We start from the raw sequence: 6,000 nt of genomic DNA, 5'->3' as shown, positions 1-6,000 counted from the left end.
AGCTTACCGAGGTGATAAGAGAATGTGCCCAAGAAAAGTTGTTGGCCTGAATGTTTGTTTGAAGGATCAGACTGTAGAGTATTTTTACCCAGGTTTCTCAAAGTACACAGTGTTCTCTATGCCTGCCTGTCCACCTGTCTTGCCACCCAAAATACTCTGAATCCTGTGACATAAATCTGGTACTTACACTCGAGGTCGTACAATGAAACCTTTTATATAGTGCATGGCTCATAAAATAAAAACATTAGAACAAATATTATGTTCTCTTATGCAAGATGCAAAGCAGCAGATGGAAGTAAGGGCCAGGACAGATTAAGAAACAGAAACTGGGTGTTAATGTCTGTGTGAATAATGGTGCTGGTATGGTCATAGGCATAGGTTTGTAGGAGAGCAGACAAAATGGGAGATTTGGGCTACCTGGTATTTATCTGTTTGTACCTTCCCAGACCAAGGGGTCTGGGACTGCTTATCTGTGAATGAAAGAGGGGAAAATGACCTCACATGTCCCGCAAGGAAGAGCATTCAGATGAGCAGTTATCAGACAATAGCTGATGCTCTGGAATTTCCTCTAATAACAATAACTTGCATATTCTCACAGGCATTAAAAAGGAATGGTGGGGAGAGTCAGGTACCCCAATAACCTTTATACTCCTTGTGATTTTATTTAGAATATGTTGAGATAAAAGTTGAAAGCAGTGTTACAGCATTGCAGTCCTACTGAGGGTGACTGTGGCTCAGGTGTGTGTTGCTTTTAGATTACAGAAGTGTCTTCTCCCATGCTAGACTGCTCCATCCTGCTCACTTCAAGCATGAACATCTGGATGTCTATGGATGATGAGCATCCTTGGAGACATAAAACTGAGGTCTTAACTCCTGAAGACACCAGCGCTGGCTGCAGGGTCTTTGCTAAATACAGTGACTGAGCCACAGTACTTATCAGTGTTCTGTGCATAGATATGACATTCACTTGGTGTCTTGGATCACTATGCAATGATAGTAGTTCAGCATTTGTGTTTCATGCCAGAGCTGCCTGCATTCCTTACTTTTTATAAATGACATACTTTTGGAAGAAAGATCTTTACAAGAACTTCATTTATTGGAACATACTTGGAATAGTTCAGGTATTGATCTTTAAGTGATCTTTATCATGCTTTAGAAAGCCAATAACTCTTTCATAGTTTGTAATATATTACCCTAATAATGAGTATTACTATGTGTGTGCTATTTTTATGAGATAACAATCTGAAGTGAAAGTTCATATTGAAAGAAATACATAAATAGCCAAGGGGGGGAAGCTGTCACCCTCTCCGGTGAGAAGTGCAGAGAGGAAAAAGCAGACTTCCATCATTCAGAATTTACTGAAAACATGTTGAATGTTTATTTGAAAAGAGAGGAATGGCCAGCCAGCTGGCAGCCTTCTCAAAGTCTGTGTCTCCTCTCAGCAGATGGTGCACACAGAACCTGAAAACAAAGCCTCCTCCTTTTGTCTTAGGTGCTTAAAACTGTGCTTCAAGGCATAACTGTGGACTGCTGTGTGACCACTGCCACAGCTTTCAGGGGACTTGTAAGGGTAGGAAGCGCTTTAAGATGGGTAAGAAACTTTTTAGTAAAAAGCATTTTATTTTTCCTAGCCTAGAGTTGATCTTTGTGTCCCGGCACTAGAAGAGATAAAGACGATAATAATCTCTCTGGCACTATTACATAGACTTTGTTGTCTCTTCCAGTCTCAGCTGCCCTCCTCCACTGTCCTAGAGTACCCATCTTTGCACTTCCCCATGACTGCTTTGCTGTGATCTGCCCACATCTATTCTCTCTAACTCAAATTTATCCCATCCCCTTTGAATCAGAACTTTACTTTTTTTCCGTTCCTTCTCTAATGAGTGTTTATGAATTAAATTATGCACACTGCAGCATTACAGAACAAATGTTCTGGGATAATTATTGTGGTAAACTGCCTGGGTCATAAGCCCTAAGAATTGCAGGGAAATTGCCAAAACATTTAACTGTAGAGGCACCACGACCTGGGAGCATGAAGTTCCCATAGCTAATTACTGATCTCATTAGCTAATAAGTCTGTGGATGTAAAGACTATCTATAGTTAAAAGTAACTCTGTGGCATTTCTGACTTTTTGTCAGAAATCATAAAATCATTGTTGGTAATTGGCCACTAGAAGGGTAACATTAGCTGCCCGCCAGTTTTTCCAATCAGCAAATGCCTGTAATCAGCCTGCTCCTATTACTCACCAGCACTCGTTATCCGTGCACAGCAGCCTGAGACTGAACAGGAAAACCGTGATTTCCCGGGAACTGGAGGCACTGCTCTGCCACTGACATGAACACTCCCTCTTTTAAAAACTGGACTAGGTAATGGAGCTCCCCCTAATGTTGTTTCTATATTATACATCCCCCGGGCTGCAGGTTCATACGGCCCCTGGCTGGGGAGGGGAGACCAGGCCAGGGTGCGTAGCTTGCTGAGTGCTGCTATGGGTGCCCCGCGTACTTGCTCACACAGAGAGAGATGCTCAGGGTACCACACCTGAGTCAGGAGCCTTCGTTACCCCACCGCAAAGATGATAGCTGGTTCCACTCTTAAGACTGCGCCATTCCTGCTGTCAAGCCTCCTAGGAAAACCTTTCCATAGCTATTCAGGTTGAAAACCCTAAAGTAGGAACAAAGTGAAAACTAAATTTATATCTTACCTTTAAGCATTAAAGGCAAATTCCACGCTCTGACATGTCAGAGGATTGCCTTTTGCCACTGCAGGTCCCAGGGTGTGGGCTCAGGTAGAATTATTCAGCTGCTGTTAAGTCACCGAATACAGCTTTATGTAATGTTTCTTTAATCAGCCTAGAGGATCTCAGGTATGATGGCTGCTTTTATTATAGCCACAGATAGTGTAGCAGATCCTGGGATTTATGTGGTAAGGAGAAGCTCTTTTTGCTTTGGGTGGATTTTCTTATTTGGTTGGGTTTTCTTTTTCTTTTTAAGCCAGCTTCCACAAGAAGAAATGAAAACATTGTTTATGGAGAGTAAAATCTACCCCACTTTACACATGCTCAATCATCTCATCTCTAAAGCCCAATGAAGAACTCTGAAGTGCAGAAGCTTTTACAGACGAAGACTCTCTTATGAAACATCAACAGGTAAGAGTTATCGTGTGGATTATTCCTGTTTTCATTCAGAGGCACAGAAGCCTGCAAAAGTCTGTAAGCTATACATGGCACAGGAACATTTAAGGAATTAGTGTGATTTGGAGGGGATGGCATTCTAGGTGAGACTTGTGGCTGGATTAGGTAAGTTATCTGAGTTGTGCTGCCTACTGGCAGAGCTTGAGCTGATATACAGAGAAATATAGCAGAGATTTCTCTGGACCCACTCCATCACCTCAATGTCTTTCGTATAGTGAGGTGCCCAGAACTGAACACAGTATTTGAGATGCAGCCTCACCAGTGCTGAGTACAGAGGGATGATCATTGCCCTGGCCCTGCTGGCTATGCTATTTCTGATACAGGCCAGGATGTTCTTGGCCTTCTTGGCCACCTGGGCAAAAGTTGGCTCATGTTCAGCCGGCTGTTGGCCAACACCTCCAGGTCCTTTTCCTCTGGGAACCTTTCCAGTCACTCTTCTCTAAGCCTGTAGCGTTGCATAGGGTTGTTGTGGCCCAAATGAAGGACCCAGCACCGAGCCTTGTTGAACCTCATACAATTGGCCAGAGCCCATCAATCCAGCCTGTCCAGATCCCTCTGTAGAGCCTCTCTATCCTCCAGCAGATCAACACTCCCACCCAACTTGATGTCATCTGCACCTGAGTTACGTGAAGCTGCATTCAATCCTGTCATTCAGATCACTGATAAAGGTATTAACCAGAACTGGCCCCAGCACCAAATCATGGGAAACTGGATTTAACTCCAGTCACCACCACTGTTTGAGTCTGACCATCCAGGCAGTTTTTACTCAGTGATGTGTACACCCACCCAAGCCATAAACAGCCAGTTTCTCCAGGAAAATGCTGTAGGAAACAGTGCCAAAGGCTTTACTAAAATCTCGGTAGATAACATCCACAAGCAATATTATTTAATTGTCATATATATTTATTATTACATATATTTAATTATTATATATAACAATATTATTTAATTAATAAATTATTCAAACTACTGAAAGAAGTGAACCAGACAAGTTTTAGAAATGCTTCCTTGAGTTTGCGTGACTTGAGAGCAAAACTTGAAGCAAATCTAGAGATGAAGGAATCTTGGGTAAAAGTACTGGGGTTGCTTATTGTCTTTGATTTATCTATCATTAAAATGGTATTTCAGCATTTCATAGAATCATAGAATAGTTAGGGTTGGAAATGTCTTTCATATTAATGTCTAACCTACTTCTAAAAGGCACAAAGGACTCTTTGGTAAGAGTTGAAATAAACATCAGTGCAAAAGTTTGTTGTGACCTTAATGTTGTGACCTGTGTGTGTCTGTGCATGTCTGCGGATGGAGACCCACCTCTGACAGGTCTTATCTAGCACTCAGAGCAAATCCTTACCATTCATTTTACTACATTGCCCTTTGCTCATTTCCTACAGTATTGCCAGGAGCAGCAAACATACTGTAAAGAAATTACAGGCTTAACATTAGCTGCAACCTTTGTCAGAGGAAAGACTTAGGTCTCTCAGAAAAAAACTACCACAGGCAGCCAGCATCTCGTTGGAGGAAAAATCTGGCCAAATGTGAAATTTTTATGGAGAGTTTGAGCACTTTGGCCTGAGGGGAGATGCAAGAGTTGTGAATAAATCAAGGGGTAAAATAACTGATATAAAATCTTGTCTTCCAAACACTTCACCTGGGATCCCAGATATTACTTTTCCCCAGTGCTTATATTTTCATCTGTCAAAGTTTTTCCGATGTCATCTAATGCTGCAAATCCTGAAAGGTCACTGGTTGTAGGTGGATTTATATCCTTTGGTTATTTCAAATAGAAATACAGCATTGAACTTTGTGTGTTCAGCCCTCTATATGCCTTCAGGAAATTCTAGGAATTCAATACTGATGGATAACACAAATGCTGTATTTAACCCTGCTATTTTAGGGAGAAAGAAAGCTGCTAGTGAAAACTAAATGAGCTGCTTCAATGTAAAATCTTGCAGACTACAGTAATTGACAGTGAAACCAAGGGTACCCTCAGCCTAAAGTCACTACTAAGGGAATTAAGAGAAGTATTATTAGGAAAAAGCAATGTACCCTATGGGATAAGGATGACGGAGGAGTGAAGTAAGGTTGTGCTATGTGCTCTTGCAGGGGGGTTGGACTAGATGATCTTTCGAGGTCCCTTCCAACCCTTGCGATTCTGTGATTCTGTGATATCACAATTATTTCAAATGCTTCTATATGCATTAACAAGCACTCACGCTTAGGTTTAGATGATATATAAACCACAGACCTGGGAACTGAGGCTTCCTCTCCAACACAGAAGAATGTAAATATTAACTTTAATGGAGAATGAGCAGACTAATGGAGAGGCAAATGCTTCTTGTTGGTAAAGCAGTGTTAGTGTGTTAGTATGAGTAACCTGGCAGGGAGAGAGATCCTGAGGGACCTGAGGAGAGAACACAGCAATGCTCAGAGCTCTAAAAAACATGACCCAAGGAAAAAAGGTTGAAATCCCTGCGGTAGCTCAATCCAGGGAAGGGAAGGCTGAAAGCAGATATGTGCAAAATGTAAATGGTACCTGCAGTGAGGAAGGAGTGAATAGTTCACCACATCCTCTGTGCTGGTACAAGAAAAAGAGGCTGTCATTGCAACAAAGATAAAACAAGGCTGATGGGACAGGGGTCATGTTGCTTGGGAAGGCTGTGGGAGCTCTACAAATATGAAATTCTAAGAAACTATTTTATCCTAGAACATGAAGTATACATTAGTGGCAAATGTGAGTGACTGAGAACAGCAGGACAAGGTTTTTGGTGAAACAATGATTTTTAAAGCTGACACAGAGGTACAGACATGGAAA

This window comes from Melopsittacus undulatus, chromosome 1 (genome assembly GCF_012275295.1).
Source record: "Melopsittacus undulatus isolate bMelUnd1 chromosome 1, bMelUnd1.mat.Z, whole genome shotgun sequence".
NCBI lineage: Eukaryota > Metazoa > Chordata > Aves > Psittaciformes > Psittaculidae > Melopsittacus > Melopsittacus undulatus.
This window is presented reverse-complemented; position numbering follows the sequence as displayed.